At 43.5% G+C, this 25095-nt stretch overlaps 1 long non-coding RNA gene and 1 pseudogene across 2 annotated transcripts; one reads left to right on the plus strand and one right to left on the minus strand.

The window, feature by feature from the left end:
- Positions 1–248: 248 nt before the first annotated feature.
- Positions 249–8020, minus strand: LOC134207216 (cleavage and polyadenylation specificity factor 73-like; annotated as a pseudogene).
- A 9285-nt stretch (positions 8021–17305) lies between these two features.
- On the plus strand, positions 17306–20213 carry LOC134212883 (uncharacterized). 2 transcript variants are annotated; one of them, XR_009979367.1, is made up of 5 exons: positions 17306–17610; positions 17777–18115; positions 18188–18739; positions 19029–19597; positions 19661–20213. It is a non-coding gene; the product is annotated as an uncharacterized LOC134212883 (long non-coding RNA). The 2 variants fall into 2 exon arrangements; XR_009979366.1 differs by having other exon boundaries at positions 17306–18115.
- The last annotated feature ends 4882 nt before the right edge of the window (positions 20214–25095 follow it).

Raw genomic sequence — 25095 nt, forward strand, 5'->3', positions numbered from 1 at the left:
TTCACCGGAACCACCGACGCCGTGGGGAGTCAGGAGGATTCGAGTCAGGTGCATGCCGTCAGTTTGTTGTGAAACGACCCTGTCGGGAACTGAATGGACATTGGTCGGCCGGCTAGCAAAAATAAACGCCACAAATTGATTACTGTACAAGCATGTTTTATTTTCGAATCGTACATCACCCAGGTACTATCTTGCTCCCTACTCTCCTACTTCTTCATCACCATGCTTCTTCTTTTTTCTTTCCGCTGCTACTCTTTATTCTTCTTCGTGGCCTTCGGCCCATGCACAGGGTACACGTCCAACGTACGCTGACCAGAAGACAGCCATCGGTTTCGACTGCGCTCGAGCCTACCTGCTTCACGACGATACTCGAGCGATGCAATCAGCACCCTTGATGTTGTGTCGACAGCCGTGCCCGTTACTCGTCTGATCCACGTGTTTACAGCAGCCCCACTGATCAATGCACGCACCTCTGGTAATCTACGAAGCACCCTTGAAAAGTCCTGATGTTGTCGTCCCAGTCGCGTATCGGGATCGTGGTAGGATACCGCCCCTATTGCACCGGGAACTGGAAATCAAAATCAAGTAGAAAGAAAAGCTGAGGCATTCCTCAGGTTAGGCTCTGATAGTCCATTGTGTGGTCAGCAACAACTCACTTCTTTCCGAAGGCTATTCTTCTCGGTGCTACCTAGATAAAGCCTGTTGGTGGTGCCAGACGAGCTGATCAGCCTGCAGCGAATTATGTGAAATTTTCAATTTCATAATTAGCTCTGCTGTATCACCTATCAACGTTTTACGGAATCACGCTAGCGACTCGTGCGCGCCGTAGAGAACCACCGGAGAATCGTCCGTACACCTCTGAACGCTCAACCTCTATGTTGTGGCGAGACAACGCGCGTGGTCACGGAATGATTAGCGAGCAATCTGAGTGGGAACGAAATAGCGAGTTCCATTATTTGGCACCATGCGATATATTTGATTCCACGTACCTTTGGCGCAAAACCAAGGAATGAGTGCTGGCTGTAGTTCCAAATTTCGCCAATTAAAGCTCTCCCGGACCTGTGTTCGGCGTTCAGCAAATGTTGGCACCTGTTGTCCCGTTATCCGCACGACAACGATGAATTTCCTGCGCCGTTTCTCGTGCAGGTGAAATCTTCAACTTCGGTCACTTCGAGTGTGGCTAGACGAACAATCTTTGCCTGCCGACTCACTGTTTGCGGATAAGGTGTTGGAGTGGAGAAATGTTTCGCTTTCGCTGAGCCTGATGATGCCGTTTTCCGCTATGTTGTTTTCGATGTGCCCATGTGGTGTTTGTTTTGGTTTATTTGTTGTACACGCTCAAAATTTTTTGGGTTTTAGATGTTAAGCTTGTACACGTTACTTAGCAGTGGATTAGCCAGCCAGTCGGAACCAGCCTAAGCTAGGGTCCGAATATTAGAAGAAGTGCATGATAGCTCGACCCCCCAAGTAGTCGCAGATCCCGTGGTCCTGGGGATGAGGCAAGGAGGATAAGGGACCGGTTTATCCGGGAGGCACATTTTAGCAGGTCGGAGGAGCCCATCCTGTTCGCTTCGAGCAGTGGATGCTCGAGTGTCTGCTGCGCAGATTTTTGATGGCCTTTAACCCTTGAAAAACACACATACACACATACATACACACGGACAGAAGACATTTGCTCAGCTCGTCAAGCTGAGTCGTTTGTATATAACACTATGGGTCTCGAGGCTTCTATAAAAATCGTTTTCGTAGTGAAATGATAGCCTTTCGGTACAACTGTTGTACGAGAAAGGCAAAACGATACGACAAAACAAAATATATTGGGTGATGGGGAGTGAGGGGAAGCAGTGAGGGTCCTAAATGTGTAAAAAGAGATCGGTGAATACAGAATAGCGATTTATATTGTAGATAGTCACCTAGCGGATTGGGAGACAGAATATAATTTAAAAGCCCCAAACTATTTCTATCCGACTCAGACCTGTACCTGTAGGACCTAAATTGACTGACCAGAAATATTTGCCAATTATCTCTTAACACGTGAGCTAGAACGGTGAATATTATATTGTAAGTGCTGAATATAGATTTGCGTGAATTCGAATTAATCACCATTTTGTATGTACCTTCGATTAACTAAGTCACGTGCAGCTTTGACACTACAGTTATTAAGATAAGCTAGTTACTTCCAAAAAGGTAATGTAGTTGAAATTAATTGAAAACGTTGAAAGGCGAAGCGTATAAAACCCGCTGCTCAACGCGGGTGTTCCGTTGAACCCAAAACGATAGTGTACCCCAGATCCCTTTACAACGTGCTCCATTGGGATTACCGGATTACCACGCAGTAAATAAACCAACGCTTTCCGTGACGTCAACTCGGCCAACGCTACTCAACAAACAATCTGTGAGATGTTAGACGCTGGTTAGAGACGTTAATATGTTACTCGAAAACATAACTAAAATATGTTTCCACTGGAACATCAATTCGATTCTATGCTTGTATGTTCGAATAAGTTGCCGGACGCCATTTTCGATTGAAAAAAGTCGTCTCTCGCTGCCGCGATTGCATCCGCCACCGGTAGAATAGAGAAAAGTGTCTTTCCATCTTTTCGTCGTTCCGGATATCATTTATCGATGAGAAAACTATTAACATAATATAGGGCGAGAATGAGTGTGGAGGTGGAGTATAGGAAATCATTTTCCACTTTAAAGTGATTATTTGGAATTTTCGTCTGATTTCGATGATGCGTACCTACCATGACGGAAACGCGAAAAATAGTTGTTGAGACAATTATGATGTTTATTCAACTGTTCGTTGGAAAAATACGACACCGATGGGGACGAAAATGAACTGCTTATAAGAAATATGAATAAAATTATGTGGATATGTGGCCGCCGTTCCTTCCTGCCGTGGTGTGGGTGCTTCAATTCCGGTTACGGGCCCAAACGTCACGGTGATGTGCGTTAACAAAGCGTGTGCGAAAACCATCAGTAAGAATGAGACGCCATCTGTACGCTTGAGACTGAAATCATCTTTAACGAATTTTGAAAAGGATCCGAAGCAATGCCCGTACGCTATTACACTGTCACGTGCGAGACGTCGTAATTGTGAGAAACTTGAAATAGCCGTTGACGACTAGCGGTTACACAGTGGAGAATACACAGCAAACCGTGTTCCGTATCACGACGAAAAGCGGCCAACCAAAACTCGAGGTCTCGTGATTTCGCCGGAAGATCAGCCACATGCCAAAGCAGAAAACTAAGGTCAGACTATTTCATTAATTGTATCTAGCTATAAGAAAACCAAACAGAATTAGGAAAACCAGTTAGCGTTACGTCACTAAACATGAAAGCTTTTCTCATGATAGTATCCGTAGGGTTGAATTCAAGAATGCTCAAGCTATAGCGCTAAACAGCCAAGTAATCAGCATAATGTAAGAGCACTGTGTCTATGAATCTCTTTCTTTGGATTTTTGAAAGTTAGGATATAACAACACTGAGCCCAAGATACTGGTCAGGTGGAACCAAACAGACTCTATGACGGCCCTCCGACGAGACAGGAGGTTTGCAGGCCCAATAAGCCGCCTGGAAAACCAATAATACGAAAAATATAAGAGATAATACGACTCGATGTAATGTAATCGGCAAAGACCTAGGCGACGAATAAAGGATCACGATTGGAAGCTTGAACATGGAGCTTCGCAGGTTGCGACAGGAAAATCTAGATGAATTACATCCCGCAACTTCGACGTCGTAGCGTTGCAGGAAATCTGCTGAGAGGACAGAAAGTGTGGAAAAGCGGGCATCGAGCGGCGACCTTCTGTGGCACCACCAACGAGCTGGGAACCGGCTTCATAGTGCTGGAAGATGCGCCATCGTGTGATTGGGTGCAGCCAATCAATGGATGTGCAAGCTGAGGATTGAGCCGTTCTTCAACTATAGCATCATCAACGCACTGCCCCCACAAAGGAAGACCGACGACGAGAAAGAAGCGTTCTACGCACAGTTGGAGCAGACATACGATAGATGCCCATTACGGGACGTCAAACGTCATCGGCGACATGAACGCACAGGTAGGAAGGGAGGAAATGTAAGACCGGCATCGGACCGGATAGTCTGCACAGTATCGAATGACAACGGCCAACGATGCATAAACTTCGCGGCCTCCCGCGGAATGGTAGTCCGAAGCACCTTCTTTCCCGCAAAATATCCACAAGGCCACATGGCGATCACTCAACCAAGAAAGGGAAAGCCAAATCGACTACGTTCTAATCGACGGTAAATTCTTCCGACATCACGAACGCCCGCATTTACTGCAACGCGAATATTGAATCCGACCACCACCTCGTTGCAGTATGCTTGCGTAAAATCTCGACGGTGTACAACACGCGTCGAAGTCAGACGCCGCGGCTTAACATTGGGCGGCTACAAGATGGTAGATAGTCCCGGATACGCGCAGTAGCTGGAAGTGGTATCTCAACAGAAGAGCAGCTAGGCGCAGCGTCTATTGAAGATGGCTGAGAGATATTCGATCTGCCAGGTAGCACCGCAACCGCTGCACTAGCACGGCGCCCTCGGACGGAAACGACTGGTATGATGGCGAATGTGAGCAGTTAGTGAAGAGAAGAATGCAGCATGGGCGATTGCAACAGCCGAGAGCGAACGAGGCACGATATAAACGGGCGGTACAGATAAAACTCGATTTTCCGGAGAAAAAGCGCCAGCAGAAGATCGAGACCGTGAAGGACGGAGAACTGTACCACGCTAATAACGCACGAAACCCAGAGAAGTTGAACCACGTAAGGGCCACGTGCCACAGCCCGATATGTGGGGACATAAACGGAACCTTCTTACGAACGAGCGAGGTGATCCACAGGTGGCGGCAACAAGAAGAACACCTGAATGGCGATGGCAGACAACGGTGACGGTATGGTAATGAACCTAGGAGCACGCGCGCAGGACATGCAACTTCCGGCCTGAATCTCCAGGAAATCCAGGAGGAGATCGACCGGCTGAAAAACAACAAAGCTCCCGGAGCTTTTCAACTCACCAGGAGAGCTGTTTAAACACGGTGGTGAGGCACTGGCTAGAGCGCTGCCTGGGTGATTATCAAGGTTTGGAAAGATGAGGTTCTGCCGCAGGAGTGGATGGGAGGTGTCCCCATCTACAAAAAGGGCGAAAGGTGGATCGATCAGGTGGAGGACGATTTGCGGACCGCAGACTGCGTGGTTGGCAAAGTGCAGCCATGGACCGAGTTGAATGGAGAGTTTTTTGTAGCACAGGCCACTCCGGCCTTAGTCCGGTAAAAATAATAGAGCAGACCAATCCCCAAAAAGCGTTCATATCGGGAAGAGCTGGGCAATGGGACTGTTCCCAAATATTCTAAATACTGTTTTCACACTTTGAACACGGTCTTTAAAGAGGATTGATTTCGGCTGTTTCAGGGTGATATAAAGACGGTTTTACTTTTTCAAGGGATGTAATACAATTTGTTTGTATGTATAATGAGAAAATGGATATTAAATGTATATGATAAACGATTCTATACGTGCTTCTAGAGTGTGGTCGCCTAAAGAAGGCATTTTAAAATACTTACGATACTTTGTCAAGATTTGGTGCAACTTGTTGAGGTCGTCTTCACCGTTTGATACAGCACCTCATCCCGCTCACATGACACTTCCTGTTAGGATAGATAATTCAAATTATAAAATCAGATTTACTACAGATGCACTGTCAAAAATTAAAATCCTTACCAAAGTATTCAGATTGATGTCACCTGTTTGCCGTGAACGGTCACGCTCAAGCTATCTCCTTAAAAGCTTCGGCACGGAGCTCGCTCCGAACATTTCCTGCAGCGTCTCAATTAAGCACCTGAAGTGCATCTTGTCCGGCTTTGTAGCCGATGCTCCCTTCACCATACTGCCACCCAGTTCCGACTGCAGCAGGGTGCCAGTACCGTGTCGGCGTACATATCGTTCACAGGGTGGCCTGCCATTCCATGACGACGATCTTACCGTCGAACGACAGATCGATGCAGTCAAATATTTTAATCTTCTTGTCATTTTCCGTCGTTTCTGACGACACGGTTCCCGGTCCGGATGCGCTCCAGCAGCAGTCTCAACGTGGCAATGGAACCCTTCCAGGGATGCTCTGTTGCTGGGTCACCACCGACATACTCATGTCAGTGATTCCGAACATTATTGAAAAAAATTACTCGTAATTAAATGAACATGAAAAGACACTTACTCGACAGATCTGACGCAGCCAACAGATGATACTTAAAACCCGTTTCACCAGAACCGACAGCTTCTGGCCCTCTTCGGGATTTTTCACAGCTAGATTCATTACTTTGGCGGTTTTCACCTCGGAAATACAACTCTACCGCGTGCGTATTCTTCGGGTACAATGAAATGTTGGCGTTGGGGTCGCTTTCATACTCCGCTGAGAGCGATTTCAAACGATTCATTTCATTCTGTTCTCCATGTACTAAAATGACGTGTGCGGGTTTCAATATCCGAATGAACTCGCTTGTCTGTTGGTAGTCTGTGTGAGCCGAAAACGAGATGTAATCAACGGACATGTTCAACGGGAGCTTTTGGCCGGACATGCTGGTAATCTCCTCCGGTTCGGAGAGGATAGTCTTCGCAAGGGTACCTTCCACACAGTACCCGGCAATGATGACACCATTCTTTGGATCAGTGCACCACGTCTCGAACAACTCCCGAGAGAGACCGCTTTGCATCATACCGGGCGATGCCATCACAACACATGGACCAATATCCTCAAAGTGGTCAATTCCTTTCAAGTTAGAAATGTGACGAAATACAAAAGGATTATTAACGGCAATCTGTCTCCGGATTTTATCATTCATCGCGTTGATATACGTTTGATAAACTGCCATGCACTTCTTGGCCAGAGACGAGGCATAGTAGATGGGAAATTCTTGCAGTTCAGGATTTTGACTCCAATATTCGTCCAAAATCAGCAACAATTCTTGAGCTCTGCCCAGCGCAAACACTGGAATCAAACATCGGCCACCCTGCTGAACGATCTTCTGAACCAAGCTTGTGAATCGACTCTCTCGATCCTCTCGCTTTTCATGAATGTGCGTACCATAAGTGGACTCCGTGATCAACACATCCGGCTTCATCGCCGGAATTTCAGCTGCCATCAAATGCCGATCTTCCTGACGTGAAAAATCTCCGGTATACAAAATCTTCACCCCAGCAATTTCAATCATGAACATTGCAGCACCAAGAACGTGTCCAGCATTATACGCCCAGAATCGCACCCCCATTACATCCCGCTCCTCGTGGAAGTTTATCGTCTCTATTTTCTCCATACTGGCCTCCAGATCCGCCTCCGTGTACAACATCTGATCCGTGCTTATGTTGCTCACCTTGATGTAATCGGACAACATCCACCGGTAGATGGCCTTCGTTGCGTGGGTCATAAAACATCTTCCCTTGAAGCTGGTTTTCTGCAAGAACCACGGCAGCGCCCCACAATGGTCCAAATGGAAATGGGAAATGAACAACAAATCCACCTCGTCGGCTTCGATTAGATCTACGAACGGCAACGCGTCCATCCCGGACAGCCCTGGATGGATGCCGCAATCCAGCATAATTTTTTTGCCCTTGAACTCGAGCATAATGCAAGAACGTCCTACCTCCTGACCGGCACCCCTGGAATGAAATTGGAATCGAATATTCGTCGGCATTATCGGAAAAGGCAAAAAGTAAATAACTCACAGAGGTCGTATCAGCAGCAAGTCGTTCTCCTCGGCAGGAACCTGTCCGTCAGCTTTCCGTTTATGGGCCATCGTTAGGAGGAAAAGTGCTTTTACCGATAACTACTGCAACATTAACTGTAATTCGAACGTCACGCAGTTAGAGTTTGATGTATTACAAATTTTCACTTGTTTTCTATTGAAATATTTGGTAATTTTAGCAAACTTTCGAAGACCACACGATGGAGGGCAATATTTTTTTATGCTGATTGACAGATGCCGGGCGCATGAAAAAAAATAAACAAAAACTGTCGATCACGAAAATGTACTGAACGTCATGCATGTCAAAATAAAGGTGCGTTTAGCGATTGATTCACCATGTGACGGTCACAAAACACGTCTAATTTAATCTAATCAAAAGTGAGACAAAATTACTATTTTTTTAAAATTAAAATGTACACGGATAAAAATATAAAAGCTAAATAGATTAAAATTTAAGCTAAAACCATATTCGATCTATCCACTCATTGCTAGGATTATTTTTAATTTAATCTTCCGAGGATTAAAGTTGATTTATTCATTGCAAAGCTTTTTTTGCTATAATTGTTAGGCAACGGTGTGCATATTGTTTACATCTTAATTTAACATAAAAATATGAAAATGAAAGAACAAACAACATTTAGATTACGTCACGACGTTGAAAGAGAATTGAAAAAGGACGGAATTGTATGGGATTTAAGCCACGACTAGAATGTAAAGGCCAAGGGCAAACAATAAGTGAAATTGTGCCTCAGAGCGGGGTAATTACGGTTCGTTTTAAGAGGTTTTAGTAGCCTTTTTGCGACGTGTTGTATCTTGAGCAATTGCTCTGGGTTCCATATGGAGAAACAGGGGAAACCTGATTGCATTTGTGGGATTGTCAAGGAAACGACACAAGTTTTCTGAGCTGAAAAGTTCCAAAAACGATGATAATTCTAAAAATAGACAAAGCACGTATACTGTCTTTTTGAGTGATATGCCGTGGGTTTTTCATTTTTTTTTTTTTGAATCTTCATATTTAGACAAAAATAATTGATCAATATCTTGTAACAATTATATTTTGTAAAAGCTTTAGCTAATTAGCTTACTATTTAATCTTTCTAAAGCTTTTACAAAATATAATTGTTACAAGGATTATTGATAAATTTAGCTTTGCTTGCTTTTAAAGCATTGTAATGATTTTCTGAAAATAATTGTTTTTTGTTAACCAGCTCGCATTATTACTCTTGAGACTTGAGAAAAACATTCATTTTACTTTTGTCGTTCAGAGAGGTAGGTCGAATCGCTGCCACATTTCATAATTTTTTTTTTCAGGTCGTTCCAGCTTATTGGACGAATTATCTACGCCATCTTGCCTTACTCAAGTCCGGCTTTGTGCAGCCTGCGAAAGGATTATGGTAAATTGAGCCGTGCGTCAGAAAAAGAAACTCATTTTTCGCACTTGTTCCGGAGCTGTGCTGAACTGACCAATTCCCCAAGGGAAAGACACAAGTTTTCCTCGAGGTTTTCCTAGGTAAAGTGTCCAATAGTGGACCCCCAACCAATAGTGGACCCTCCAGCCGTCTTTGCATTATTACAGCACAATGTAAATATTTTGCTTTGAAATTCCATCAGGAGAACCTACCTTACAGTCCTATGACTTGATTACATGCATTGGAAATGCTATTGAAAGTAAAATTAGATGATTTTTTACAATTCCATAAAAAATAAACATAAGAGTGTCCATTATAGGAATATTTTGGGGGGTCCACAATAGGGAAGAAGAACGTCCCGAAACGAAACATGAAAATCAAATGAAGTGTCGACTATAGGGAAGCAATTTCCTATTATGGACCCCCAGGGGTCTACTATAGGGTGAATTCAGTCGGACATTAAAATGTTAATTTCAACAAATAACGTCGTGTATTTGAGTGTTTTAGGTATGTATCGTGGAGAGGAGATGCAGAACTTGTTATTAGATATCAAGCAGTGTTATTATGTTGAAAATTTCTACTCCTTATGACAGGAAGAACAAAATTCCGCTACTAGGGGGTCCACTATTGGGTATTTTACCCTATGCTGAAAAAGACGGCATATCACTCACAAAAGACGGCATGCGTGCTTTGTTGTCTATTTTTAGGGAATTATCATCGTTTTTGGAACTTTTCAGCTCAGAAAAACTTGTGTCGTTTCCCTTGGCAATCCCACAAATGCAATCGGGTTTCCCCTGTTTCTCCATATGGAACCCAGGCAATTGCTCAAGATACAACACGTCCGCAAAAAGGCTACTAAAAACCTCTAAAAACGAACCGTAATTACCCCCGCTCTGAGGCACAATTTCACTTACTGTTTGCCCTTGGACTTTTACATTCTAGTCGTGGCTTAAATCCCATACAATTCCCGTCCTTTTTTCAATTCTCTTTCAACGTCGTGACGTAATCTAAATGTTGTTTGTTTTTTCATTTTCATATTTTTATGTTAAATTAAGATGTAAACAATATGCACACCGTTGCCTAACAATTATAGCAAAGAAAGCTTTGCAATGAATAAATCAACTTTAATCCTCGGGAGATTAAATTAAAAATAATCCTAGCAATGAGTGGATAGATCGAATATGGTTTTAGCTTAAATTTTAATCTATTTAGCTTTTATATTTTTATCCGTGTATAAGAGCAAGATTACCGGTGGTGAGTTTAAGCCGTTTGGCAGCGCAGTATCATTACTTGACACTTTACCGGTCGCTACTAAACGCGCTGCTATAACAGTAGCGCGACTGACAGGTGACCAAATTTGGTAGCGCGATAAGAGCGCTGCTATTTGATGAACCGTCAACTGTCAAACGTCACCGGTACGGAATACAGCAACCAAATTGAGAGCCGAAAATAGTGACCGATACGGAAACGAGTGACGAAACTAAAATGACAGCGCTGCGCGGGTGATTAAAATGCTCGCGACCGATAATGATGCTCTAAGTGCTCACTCACTCACTCATGTATCCTGAGCACCCCTGGGCTTGCCCCTCCTCTTGACCTGTTCCTAGTGTAAGCTTCTAGCTTTGAAACCCATGATATTAGATTTTCAGTTTACCGTGTAGTTGAGTATAGGTAACCTGGGATTAGCGTGTAGACAGTTGTTGTTTATTAACCGAGCCGGTGACAAGCGCGGTGTCATCATCATCAATAGACATAGACCGCTGTCATCATTGAAACGCAGTATGAAAAAAAAATATAGCCCAGGACATCCTGGCTACGATCTGGCGATGGGCTAAACAATAGGATGTCAATAGCCTGTTATTAACCGATCGAGAAATAAAGGTTGTGAAAAAGTTATTCATTCCATTCGACGTGTTTCCTCACTCCAAATAATCTAAACTATAGATAGTAGAATCTATAGATGAGCGAAAGCATGACTGAGGCGATTTTTTTGCCCGTGCACACGCGCATATGACGTCACAGCCCTTAACATTTCCATTGAAATCGTGACGTCGTGCTCGTTTGGAGACACGTTTGACAGCTCGTTTGGAGACAGAGGATTTATCTTCGCTCATCTATATATTCCACTATCTATAATCTAAACGTTGTTTCCACCTGAATTTTCAGGTACATTTTACGTGCACACGTAACTGCAAATGCTTCAGAAAATTCAGGTGAAACTTACGTGTCCGGTGAACTCTATCCAAAACTCAGGTAGAACTTACCTGATTTTCACGTAGAATGAAAATTCTATCGAAAAATCAGGTAAAAGTTACGTGAATTTCAGGTGGAAAAGATCTACGTACTTTTTCAGGTGGAAACAACGTGCAGATTTTTTTGGGTGCTTGCCATCCGGATCCAAGTCTTCAGATTCAGAAGTGGGATCCCACCGTATACGCACTAGCGGTGAAGCGAAAGACCGGAAGCGGACACTCCGACGAATTGGGAGTGCAACGGTAGACGGATTGTTAGCTGCGATGCCGATGACGAGGAAAATGGCGGCTAAAGCGAAAAACGATGAGCAGAACGAGGATCGTTTCTATGACGTCACGAGCGACGGAATAGACGATACGCAGAGAAACGAGAAAAGTAGAAATAACGACGCACGGGTACAACAACCGCAACCACAAATGCAGCACTTTACATTACATCCTCACGACGTAGGAAAACTCATACCGGAGTTTTCAGAAGGAGACGGAGTACTTAAATGGTTGCGTCGTATGGACCAATGCAAGATCTTGACTTAACCTCAATTATTTTGATAAGAAAATTATTTTGAGCTTTTTAGTGGAATGTCTTCACTTGTCATAAGACGAGTTTATACCATCCCATTGAATTCCACCACTTAATTGTATCTTGACAGATACGTATTTCGACCTCAACAGTAAGGCCGTCTTCAGTGTCTCGTACTTGACTCGACTCGCTCAATTATTTGACAGTTCACAGAGCTTGTTTACAAGGTGTTAGAATTAAAATCGATCAGCTGGAAACAAAAATCCGTAATTTTCGTTCAAAATCATTTTGATCCGAATATTCTAGTGATATGCTTTGATTCCTACCATAAATCAACCACAGCAGACATTAATATTCTTAATTAATCGCAAAACAGTTTTTCCGGAAGCTGCTCCAGAGACTAAGTCCATGAAAACAAGCTCTGTGAACTGTCAACCTACGTCATCATGCACTGGTCAATTGGCCATTTTCGTGTTCTGTACGGCTGGACAGAACAGGTGTGTCTGCTGTACGGTTCCACTCGTCTAAGTGGAGCGGCGGCTAACTGGTACAGGCGTCGAGAGGAACAAATTTTCACCTGGGCTCAGTTCAAGGATCAGTTAGTAGTGGCATTTCCTGAAACGTTTGATGAGGCGGACATCCACCGAGAACTGGAAGCTGTTAAAATTGAGAAGAATGAGTCGTACGAGTCGTTTGTTTATCGCGTCGACGCCCTGGCTCAAAAGGGCGACTTCAGCATCTCAGCAACATTGAAGTACATCATCAAGGGCTTACGTCACGACAGAGTGTATCCGAATCTGCTTTCGATGCACTACAACTCAACATTGGAATTGTTGCGTCACATCAAGTGGGTTTCGTCAAATTTGAGCATGGTACCGCAAACAGCTATTCGGCCGAAAAGCATTTCTGTGAACCCAAATGAATCAGTTGCCCATGACGTTATTTGCTTCAATTGTCGAGAGTCCGGACACAAATCGATGGATTGCCCAAGGCCTCAACGCAGGGAGCGATGCGGTAAGTGTTCGAAGGTCGGACACTCGTCGGATAAGTGTACATCGTCGGTGGATTGTGTCAAGCCAAAGGATGCATACCAATGGAGACCAAAGGCAGCTGAGCGGAGTTCGACGAACGCGGTGTTTCAGAGTGGTCAAGCTAATGCAATAACGGTAGACGAATCATCCCAGGCGGTGGTAGAACTGGATATGGCCGAGGAGCGTATTCGCACCCTCGCTCTGGTGGATTCAGGTAGTTATGCCAATCTTATCAAACAAAGTTTGTTGCAAGGTTTGTTGTCTGCTAGTATTACGATTAGGAAAACAATAGAAGAAATTGTAGGTATAAATAATTGTAGAGTGAAAGTTTTAGGCGAATGGATAAGCTCGGTGTACGTTGATGAGAAGAAACTTTTAGCGAGATTCTTGGTAGTTTCTGAAGAAACTATGCAGATAGGCTTGATTTTGGGAAGAAGCTTTCTGAAAGAGAACTGTATTCAGTCTATTCGATTTACGGTTAACAATACTCTCAAACCAACAAGCAATTTATCAACAATTTCTGACTGGTCTATGTTCGGGGAAGTTGAAACGACATGTACACCAGAGTGTACCTTGAGTATCGTACATGCCAATCTCGATGTGGGTGACAGTAAAGAAACATACAGCTACCGGGGTAAGCTGCTGGAACTTTTGGAAGACAGTTATTTTCAACGCTCACGACCCGCTATACCTGTGGTCAAGTATAAGGCAGAAATACGATTGAAAGAAAACAAGGTCTTTTCGGCGTCGCCTCAGAGGCGAGAGTATGTTTGAAAGAAACGAACTCGATAAAATTGTGGCAGATTTGCTGAAGAAGGGAATAATTCGTGACAGTGATTCACCGTATACATCTCGAGTGGTGTTGACAAAGAAAAGGGACGATAGTTATCGTATGTGTGTGAATTATAAGCCATTAAATCGTATTGTTGAAAGAAATCGTTTTCCAATGCCAGTGATTGAGGATCAAATCTTGAAGCTTCAAGGGAAGCGTTATTTTACATCCTTACACACTTATTTTTTTTCGCCGAGGCCGGTAAAATAAATTGCCGAGAATCCAACAGCTGATATTTCGGTAAAAATCTCGGTGAAAGTTCAAATTACCGATTGGTCGTAAAATGTTTGATTCTACCCAGCTGTCAAAATTTACCGTGCCGTTCGGTAGTGCGTTGCCGATCAATTCGGTAAAGCGCTTTGCCGAAATTCAGTGATTATTTTTATTTATTTTTAGATAAATCAAAACAAAAATGAAAACCGTATTCAGTATGGAAAGAAATTATATTTTGAAGGTATTTTTGTGAAAAACAATATGAACATTTTAAATAAAACCTTAGATAGAATGTTAATAAGTAATGCGAACACGGTATTGCCTACCAAAATGAAAAGGATTCTTTCTTTTTGCTCTGGCAGTCATCTAATACTATCTTTTCACGATTCCGCAGAGAGCAGGACCAATTGTGTAGCTCGCTCTATCCCCGTTTTCAACGTTTGTTACGTTTATTAGTACGCTGCTCACATAATCCTGGTCCCAATATAGGTTCCTGATCCCAATGACGTTCAGCGTGTTTATTCCGAAGGTTAGTTGTTTCCATCCATGCTGTTTAATTTGTATTTTTCCTGTTTGAAATACAGCTGGAGCTGAAATTAATACAAACATTAGTTATGTGAATTTTGAACAGATTATAGTGTCCTGCGAGGTGTCCTGTTAGTAGAGGCAATTGGAATCAGGTTGAATACTTACTAATTTTTATTTTTCCACTGGTTATCTTCACGTGTTTTTTAACAGAGCACGCTATAGGGGTTATACGTTTGACAGTAGGGTTTGCCGAAACTCAGTCAAATTCCAAACTACCGATTACTATGGCAAACTTGACTACCGAGTTTCAGTAACTTATGTAAACGTCATATTTATTAACGAGATATCAGTTAAAATGAACTTTTACGACCATGTTCGTCAATTCATTTTACCGAGATAAAAATTGTCTTTTAAGTGTCTATAGACCTCAAAAACGGTTTCTTCCACGTTGAGCTGACGGAAGAGAGTAAGATGTACACCTCTTTTGTAACGAATAGCGGGCAATATGAATTTAATCGGTTGCCATTCGGGTACGCTAATTCTCCGGCTATATTTGTTAAGTATATAACGAAGGTGCTCGACCCATTCATCCGGGACGACCGAATAGTGGTTTTCATCGACGATATGATGATTGCATCAGAGAACATCGAGGAACATCTCAGAACTTTGAGGGAAGTTTTGGAAACGTTGGCGGATAATCACCTAGAACTTCAATTGTCCAAGTGTCACTTCATAAAAACCCGAGCAGAGTATCTGGGATATGAAGTGAATTTCAATTCTATACAACCGAGTGAACGACATGTTCAATCGGTTCGTGACTTTCCGGTTCCTTATGACCGGAAAACTCTTCAAAGGTTTCTTGGACTAGTCAACTACTTCCGTAAATTCATCAATGGGTTCAACGTGCTAGCAGCTCCATTGTACGATTTGATGAAGCAAGATCGAGATCTTGCGATGACTGCGGAGCATATTCAAGCGATTGAAAAATTGAAAGATTCTCTGGCCTCTAAATCAGTTCTTCGTATCTATTCGTCAACTGCGGACACCGAGCTTCACACGGATGCCTCGGCGGCTGGCTACGGAGGCGTGTTGTTGCAGCGACAAACGGACGATGGTTTAATGCATCCGGTTATGTATTTTAGCAAGAAAACGTCACCAGCTGAATCGAAATTGCACAGCTTACTCACAGTTGGAGACATTGGCAATCGTTTATTGTCTTCAACGATTCCGGATCTATCTTTTGGTCTTCATTTCAAGATTGTGACGGACTGTAATTCGTTAAAACAAACGCTGGAAAAAGGGATGCTAGTCCTAAGATTGCTCGATGGGCAATGTATCTGGAGCAGTTCGACTTTGAGATCTCACATAGATCAGGACTAAGGATGCAACATGTCGATGCTCTATCCAGAGTAGAGAAGAGTGGGGCAAGAGTACGCACTTAGTTTTCAATCGATCATGTGGCCCTTATGAAGCAAGCCTCTGCATATCAAATCAGTGTCGATGATTTATATACTCTTCCTTCATGTTACCCAGTGGAAAAAATATTGATATTATTAAGATTCGTTTTAGTAGAACCCTTATTGCAAGCCAAGTGAAAAACGCACTCTTACCCCACCGGTGGGGTAAAAGTGCGCATCGGGTGGGGTAAGAGTACGCATTTATCCAATCATGTGCTTTGAGTATATATTAACACAAATAAGAGTTAATAACATTTAATTGATGTTTAATGAGCATATATAAGGGAATATTTATAGATAACGTAACTCTTAAAGGGGGAGGGGGTCCTAAAAATGTGCACTTTCATACGAAAAACCATTGTTTTTTTATATATGCAAAAAACTACAGAGGTGAAAATATATATCAGGTTTCGCGTGGCGTATACAAAGGCATTTACCTTAAAGAAAGTCCACCAATCACGTAACGTAAAATTTGGCTATTTCATCACCCCTCCCCCCTATCTTATACTATTTGTATAAATCCTCTAAAAATTATATGGATCGTCACACATCTCGCAACCCCTCCCAGCTAAACGTTGCGTAATTTATGGATGTTTCTTTTGATTAAATGAAATAATCATTTAGATGAAATTGTGTTTTCGTACTATGTTTTGTTGTACAACAAGTCCTAATACAATTGCATTATTTCGCTTCAGTGCTTTGTTCGCTAAGTCCTTTCTAACACCGAATTACTTCAACTTATCCTAAAACTTGTGATAATTTCGAATTCTGTCCCTTTTTTCTTAGTTGTGGATCTTTGCGCTTTGGAAGAAGTCTTATTTCGGCCGGAGATACGGGTTTGACATCATAACTTGAAGATTCATATGCGTACTCTTGCCCCACCGGTTCCTGCGTACTTTTACCCCACAGTCCCAAAATTATTCAAGTAATGGTTTTGACTTCTTTGAAAACCAATCGGATTGGTGTTCTGTACCATAAAGTACTCTATACAATAGGTTATCGAAACGGTATAATGTTCACCTGATTGAACGTTTATATGGTAATGAAATACTAGTTGCGGAAACCCAATTATTTTTAGCAAAATGACCAACAAGTTATCTAACTCCATATCTCCCTTGTTGTTTATTCAAATCGTTTACAATTACACATGATAATAGTTGGCCAGAATACCTATCAAACTGATGCAGTGTTGCTAGTTTATCTTTTTTTTATTACTTCAAAAAATCGAAAACGTACTCTTACCCCACGCACACTCTTGCCCCACACTGGCGTAAATAAAATATGGAAATTCATAAGTTATGCCTTATGAAACACCAAAAGTTCATTTCATAACCGTTTCATAAGGCATCTATGAAATTCATAATCATTAGTATTAAATACATTCATATACCTTATGAATAAAAATGTCTTTGCTTATGAATAAAAATCATAAGGTAATCTTATGGAGCAATATGTTATCTCATGTGTTCATTCAAACGTCATTGTTTTGTTTTGTTTTTGCATTCCGGTCGACCACATTTTGCATGATTTGGATAATTTCCTAATAATTATTGCAATGCCGCGGTTTTGGACGATTTCCCGTTATCAGATGCGGACTCGGATGCAGGTAAGAAGTTGATTCAAAAATGCTGGGATAGAATCTGAAAGAAGTCTGTTATTGTTTCGACTCATGATCCAAATATGCTCCGGTACTCTACTTCCGTTTCATTGTTGTGCATCTGCCGTTGCGTATTTTGAATGTACAATAACCATTGTTTCGGCCCTTTTAACAGATTGAACGGATGGAGCAACGGTTCGAGGGTTGGGCCTCATATGAAAATCTGATGTGTTGATTATAAGGAAATCCCGTCACCGATCACATAACTGCAGAACCTCAGCTTACTCGACACCAAGCTAGCCTACAAACACCAGCGTACTTTATACTATACATCTCGAGGTTTCCTGAAAAAGGACAAGTGTCCCCTGAACTTTAAATCATCGTGAAAATTGCATGTTTGAAATGCTCGTTGGAGCAGCCTTGGACCAAGTGTAGAAGATTTTTTCTTTGGCTGGCTTTTCTAACACGGATGAAGAAAGAAAGATTATTCTCAAGACTATCAGTTTGGAGCAAGGTGAGTTTTGTTTTTTAATTCGCTATTGCTGAAAGTAACTATATAAAAGCTTGTTTACACTCTTATCCTCAGACGTCGATCCAAAAGAGCATCGTAAGACCATTTTGTCGCGCAACGGGCGGAGAAAATCATTCAATGGATTCAAACTGATGTAAGCCATCCAGAAGTACTTGGAGCATTTCTTTGGTATCGCTGCCATCCAGCCGGGACCGAGGCCGGGACAAACAAAGCTGTAGAGGTGTGAGAAGTCGTATGGGTAATGTCCAAACTATTGGCAAAGGCAACGACGAATTAGCGGTAGCTGGCGAAGCAATGCACATCGCAAGATGAGGCACAAGTGTTGGAGTTTTGCCCGCATGACTGTGACTATCCAGTGACTATAATAGGAGTTATAGGACTCTAGTAGTCTAGTCTTATCGACCCAAACGTATCGATCTATATACTTCAAATTAAAAAATGTGAAACCGTCAATCAAATCCACCACCTTTCTGGGGAGAGTAGTGAGAGAGCCCATCTTGAAAACACCCTTGTTCCGGATGTGATCTTCAACTGGTGGACATCATAGTGGCGGGACTGCATTGTAATCAAATTGAAAGTCAATCTCATCTTGACGACCAGTATGGGGTAAGATTGTGCACTTAATCTTCTGAGTTTACCTAGTTATACATTTATATTTTACAGTCCTAACATCCCAAGCAACCAGAAGTTCGGATAAGAAGGGCTGTTTTGGCTTAATCAGCTCTCATTTTAAGTAATTTTTTGTATGTAACGGAACTTTAAGTGAACTTTAAAGTTCCGTTAAGGATGCTTGGAACTTGATGTGAACCATAGTGAACCAATTAGTTCGGTTAAGAGTAAATTTAAGTAAAATCTGTACTTCTGGTTGCTTGGGATTTTATTTGCTTGGTTGCAGAATCTTCATCATCGCATTTGGGAAGGAAACCGGTTCTATTCATCCTTTCAGATGCCAGCAGCGAGAAATTTCCACTCTGACAGAATCGTTCCGTGGAGATTGAATCGCACCAGGAGCGATTGCTTTAGCGTTTTAAAATTCCAGATATACCTCACATACCTCGACTGTTTAACATGAACGACAACCACACAATATTAGAAAAAAAAAATCATTGTGCACTAAAGCCCAAGTGATGGAGTTAAACACAGGATCGCCGTTTTCGTCCAGAGGTGGCACCATGGGTCGCATAGGGTGAATACATAACAACTAGACAACGGACAGAAGATTCACACAACACCCAGTGAATCAGGGAGAATGTTTCGCTCCATGAAAAGTTTTTTCCTTGCTAGAGCGGGAATCGGAATAGGAATCGCCTACTTAGCTGAAAATACTTAGCCGCTAATAACACGGCTACGAAGCGCACAAGAACGGGATGTTTTTCAGTGCGACGTCGAAACAGTGTCCGGAACTGAATCGAAACAATGAACGTTATCTAAAAATGTAATTTACGTTTTAAAAGGTTGCTGTGAGTAAGTACATAATATTTCTTATTTCTTGATTATAGATCAATAACTGATCCTAATTATTCATAGTTCCAGCCCGTCCGCTGCGATGAAAGTTTCTCTGAGCTAACTGCGATATTGGTACCGATATCATGGATGTCCCTTTCCGGTTAAGGCAGTAGCAAACCGTCTGAAGTCCACCGAAGAATGTGCCCTATATAAACGAGATGTTCCAGTTTGTTGGCATTCGCGAATTGATATTGAATACTACGTACTACGTACCGGCTTGAGCAATTATATAAGGCATTTTATGAGACAGATCGAAACAGCTGTTTTTCTCGTGTTTATCTACTTTGACAATTAGTGGGAGCCCGTTTGTTTGGTAATTTCGCGCTGAATATTCCGATGGGTCCTATCATCAATTCTGTCTGTTTTACTTTTAGTCTATCAGGACTTTAGAACAAAGTTTTTCATATGATTCTTAAAACGTGTCGTTAGATTATTCATACCATTGCATTCTAAGCATGAAATGCTGAAGAAAACACAAATGAAAAGTAAAACGTTACAAACATTATTTTGTGTTCGGACCTAACGGAATGTTCACGCAGACTCATACCAAAACAAAACATTAGTGGCGGTAAGCACCAACGAGGATAATGGGTCAAACACAATTGATACGTTTGCGTGCGTTTTGACAGTTTTCCCATGGGATTGTGTTTGACCAATTGTGTTTGACCCATAATACTCGATTTAATACGGGTTTTCATTAGTCCGGTATTAAAGTTAATACCTCGAACGGTAAGCACCAAGTTCGTATTAAGCACGCAGCCATATTTTACTATGAAGGCTTTTGAGGTGGTGTGCGTATGAGAATGATGGAATCATAAAAAATGCGTGATGACTTCTGTTGTTTGTTTTTATTCATATTTCGCTTCAAAATTTATCAGAACTCCTAAATCATGGTGTAAAATCGATTTCTTTTTCCGGAAAACTTCATGTTATGGTAGTTACCATTAGTTTTGGCATGAATTCCGCAAGTTTATCAAAACAACATCCTTCAGTAATTTCCCTTGAAATTTCTTTAGGTAATTCCACCGGTATTTAATTCAGCAATTCCACCGATGATTCTGTAATTCCAGCGCAAATTCTAACAGTCGAAACAGCATTCCTCCAAGAATTCCAGCAATAATTATATATATAATTCGTCCAAGAATTTCTCTAGCAGCTCCACCAGTGATTTTTCTTTTATAAAATACCACGAATTCCTCCCGGAACTTTATGAGACCTCCACAAGGAATACCTCCCGGATCTTCAAAAGCAATTCCTCCAGAAACTTCACCGGCAATTCCTCCAAGAACTATAATAGGAAATCCTCCAGCAACTTCACCAGGAATTCCTCCAGAAACTTTAAGGACCTCCATTAAAAACTCATCCAGAAACATCACAAGGAAATCCCCCCAGAATCTCCACCAGGAATTCCTTCAACAATTTCTCCAGGAACTTCAACAAAAATGCCTCCAAAAACTCCGCAAACAATTGAACCAGGATCTTTACAAGGTTTAATCCAGCATTCCCACCAGGAAGCAGTTCCACCAGCAATTTCTTCAGGAATTTCATCAGCAATTCCTGCGACAGCTTCAACAGCAATTTCCACAGGAACTCCATCAGTAATTCATCAAGGAACTTAACCAGGAATTCCCTCATATGATTCATACTAATTTTTTCAAGGAACACCAGGAATTTCTCCGGCTCTCAACAAGCAGTTCTTCCAGCAGCTGCACCAGCAATTTCCTCTGGAACTCTACCAGGACTTTATCCAGCAGCTTAAACACAGCAGGAACTTCTCTTGCAACTTTGCTACGAAATCTACCAGTAACTCCACCGGAAATTTCTCCGACAAATAAATTAAGGGTTCCTCCATTAACAACTCTTCCAAGAACGCCACAAGAACTTCCTCCAGGATCACCATAAGCAACTCCTGCAGGAACAGCCTAATCAGAAATTTCTCTAGAAGCATCAGCAGGAATTCCTCCATAAACTCCTTCCCCGCCAGGAATTCGCTTTCCCAACAGGAACTTCGTCAGGAATTCCTCCAGTAGCACAGGAAGCATCTCCAGGAACTCCACCTGATAATCTCTCAGAAATTCCACCAGGAAATCCTCCAGGAACACCACCAATAATTCCTGTCGGAACTCCAGCAGCACCACCAGAAATTTTTCCATGAGCTCCACTAGAATTTCCTCCAGCCGCTGAAACAGCTATTCTTCCAAGAACTCCACAAGGAATTCTTTCAGTATTCAATCAAGAAATTCTTCACTCATTCCATTAAGAATTCTTTCATTAACTTCACCATCAACTCCTTCAAGAACTGCACAAGGACTTCCTCCACGGACTCCACCAGAAATTCCTACAAGAACACCACCAAGAATTCATGCAGGCACAATAACATCCCCACAAGCAAATCCTTCAGCAGCTGGAGGAATTCCTGGGGGAAATTCCCGAGGAATTTCCGGAGAAATTCTTGGATTAACTTCCGGAGGAATTCTTGGAGGAACTTCCGGAGGAATTCTTGGAGAAACTTCCGGAGGAATTCTAGGAGGAACTTCCGGAGGAATTCCTGGAGAAACTTCCGGAGGAATTCCTGGAGGAACTTCCGGAGGAATCCCTGGAGGAACTTCCGGAGGAATCCCTGGAGGAACTTCCGGAGGAATTCCTGGAGGAACTTCCGGAGGAATTCCTGGAGGAACTTCCGGAGGAATTCCTGGAGGAACTTCCGGAGGAATTCCTGGAGGAATTCTTGGAGGAACTTCCGAAGGAATTCGTGGAGGAACTATCGGAGGAATTCCTGGAGGAACTTCCGGAGGAATTCCTGGAGGAACTTCCGGAGGAATTCCTGGAGGAACTTCCGGAGGAATTCCTGGAGGAACTTCCGGAGGAATTCCTGGAGGAACTTCCGGAGGAATTCCTGGAGGAACTTCCGGAGGAATTCCTGGAGGAACTTCCGGAGGAATTCCTGGAGGAACTTCCGGATGAATTCCTGGAGGAACTTCCAGAGGAATTCCTGGAGGAACTTCCGGATGAATTTCAGGAGGAACTTCCGGAGGAATTCTTGGAGGAACTTCCGGAGGAATTCCTGGAGGAGCTTCCGGAGGAATTCCTGGAGGAACTTCCGGAGGAATTCCTGGAGGAACTTCCGAAGGAATTCCTGGAGGAACTTCCGAAGGAATTCCTGGAGGAACTTCCGGAAGGAATTCCTGGAGGAACTTCGGAGGAATTCCTGGAGGAACTTCCGGAGGAATTCCTGGAGGAACTTCGGAGGAATTCCTGGAGGAACTTCCGGAGGAATTCCTGGAGGAACTTCCGGAGGAATTCCTGGAGGAACTTCCGGAGGAATTCCTGGAGGAACTTCCGGAGGAATTCCTGGAGGAACTTCGGAGGAATTCCTGGAGGAACTTCCGGAGGAATTCCTGGAGGAACTTCGGAGGAATTCCTGGAGGAACTTCCGGAGGAATTCCTGGAGGAACTTCCGGAGGAATTCCTGGAGGAACTTCCGGAGGAATTCCTGGAGGAACTTCGGAGGAATTCCTGGAGGAACTTCCGGAGGAATTCCTGGAGGAACTTCGGAGGAATTCCTGGAGGAACTTCCGGAGGAATTCCTGGAGGAACTTCCGGAGGAATTCCTGGAGGAACTTCCGGAGGAATTCCTGGAGGAACTTCGGAGGAATTCCTGGAGGAACTTCCGGAGGAATTCCTGGAGGAAATTCCGGAGGAATTCCTGGAGGAACTTCCGGAGGAATTCCTGGAGGAACTTCCGGAGGAATTCCTGGAGGAACTTCCGGAGGAATTCCTGGAGGAACTTCCGGAGGAATTCCTGGAGGAACTTTGGAGGAATTCCTGGAGGAACTTCCGGAGGAATTCCTGGAGGAACTTCCGGAGGAATTCCTGGAGGAACTTCCGGAGGAATTCCTGGAGGAACTTCCGGAGGAATTCCTGGAGGAACTTCCGGAGGAATTCCTGGAGGAACTTCCGGAGGAATTCCTGGAGGAACTTCCGGAGGAATTCCTGGAGGAACTTCCGGAGGAATTCATGGAGGAACTTTCGGAGGAATTCCTGGATTAACTTCCGGAGGAATTCCTGGAGGAACTTCCGGAGGAATTCCTGGAGGAACTTCCGGAGGAATTCCTGGAGGAACTTCCGGAGGAATTCATGGAGGAACTTCCGAAGGAATTCCTGGAGGAACTTCCGAAGGAATTCCTGGAGGAACTTCCGGAGAAATCTCTGAAAGAACTTCCGGAGGAATTCCTGGAGGAACTTTCGGAGGAATTGCCGGAAGTACTCATGGAGGAACTTCCGGAGGAATTACTGGAGGAACTGGCGGAGGAATTCCTGGATAAACTTCCGGAAGGAATTCCTGGAGGAACTTCCGGAGGAACTCCTGGGGGAACTTCCGGAGGAATTCCTGGAGGAACTTCGGAGGAATTCCTGGAGGAACTTCCGGAGGAATTCCTGGAGGAACTTCGGAGGAATTCCTGGAGGAACTTCCGGAGGAATTCCTGGAGGAACTTCCGGAGGCATTCCTGGAGGACCTTCCGGAGGAATTCCTGGACGACCTTCAGCAGGAATTCCTGGAGGAACTTCCGGAGGAATTCCTGGAGGATCTTTCGGAGGAATTCCTGGAGGAACTTCCGGAGGAATTCCTGGAGGAACTTCCGGAGGAATTCCTGGAGGAACTTCCGGAGGAATTCCTGGAGGAACTTCCGGAGGAATTCCTGGAGGAACTTCCGGATGAATTCCTGGAGGAACTTCCGGAGGAATTCCTGGATGATGTTCCCGAGGAATTCCTGGAGGAACTTCCGGAGGAATTCCTGGAGGAACTTCCGGAGGAATTCCTGGAGGAACTTCCGGAGGAATTCCTGGAGGAACTTCAGGAGGAATTCCTGGAGGAACTTCCGGAGGAATTCCTGGAGGAACTTCCGGAGGAATTCCTGGAGGAACTTCCGGAGGAATTCCTGGAGGAACTTCCGGAGGAATTCCTGGAGGAACTTCCGGAGGAATTCCTGGAGGAACTTCCGGAGGAATTCCTGGAGGAACTTCCGGAGGAATTCCTGGAGAAACTTCCGGAGGAATTCCTGGAGGAGCTTTCGGAGGAATTCCTGGAGAAACTTCCGGAGGAATTCCTGGAGGAACTTCAGAAGAAACTTCCGGAGGAACTTTAGGAGGTATTCCTGGAGGAGCTTCCGGAGGAATTCCGGGAGAACTAGAGCAATTCCTGGAGGAACTTCCGGAGTAATAACTGGAGGAACTTCCGGAGGAATTCCTGGAGGAACTTCCGGAGGAATTCCTGGAGGAACTTCCGGAGGAATTCCTGGAGAAACTTCCGGAGGAATTCCTGGAGGAACTTCCGGAGGAATTCCTGGAGGAACTTCCGGAGGAATTCCTGGAGGAACTTCCGGAGGAATTCCTGGAGGAACTTCCGGAGGAATTCCTGGAGGAACTTCCGGAGGAATTCCTGGAGAAACTTTCGG

The sequence above is a fragment of the Armigeres subalbatus genome, chromosome 1, assembly GCF_024139115.2.
Source record: "Armigeres subalbatus isolate Guangzhou_Male chromosome 1, GZ_Asu_2, whole genome shotgun sequence".
Taxonomy (NCBI): Eukaryota; Metazoa; Arthropoda; class Insecta; order Diptera; family Culicidae; genus Armigeres; species Armigeres subalbatus.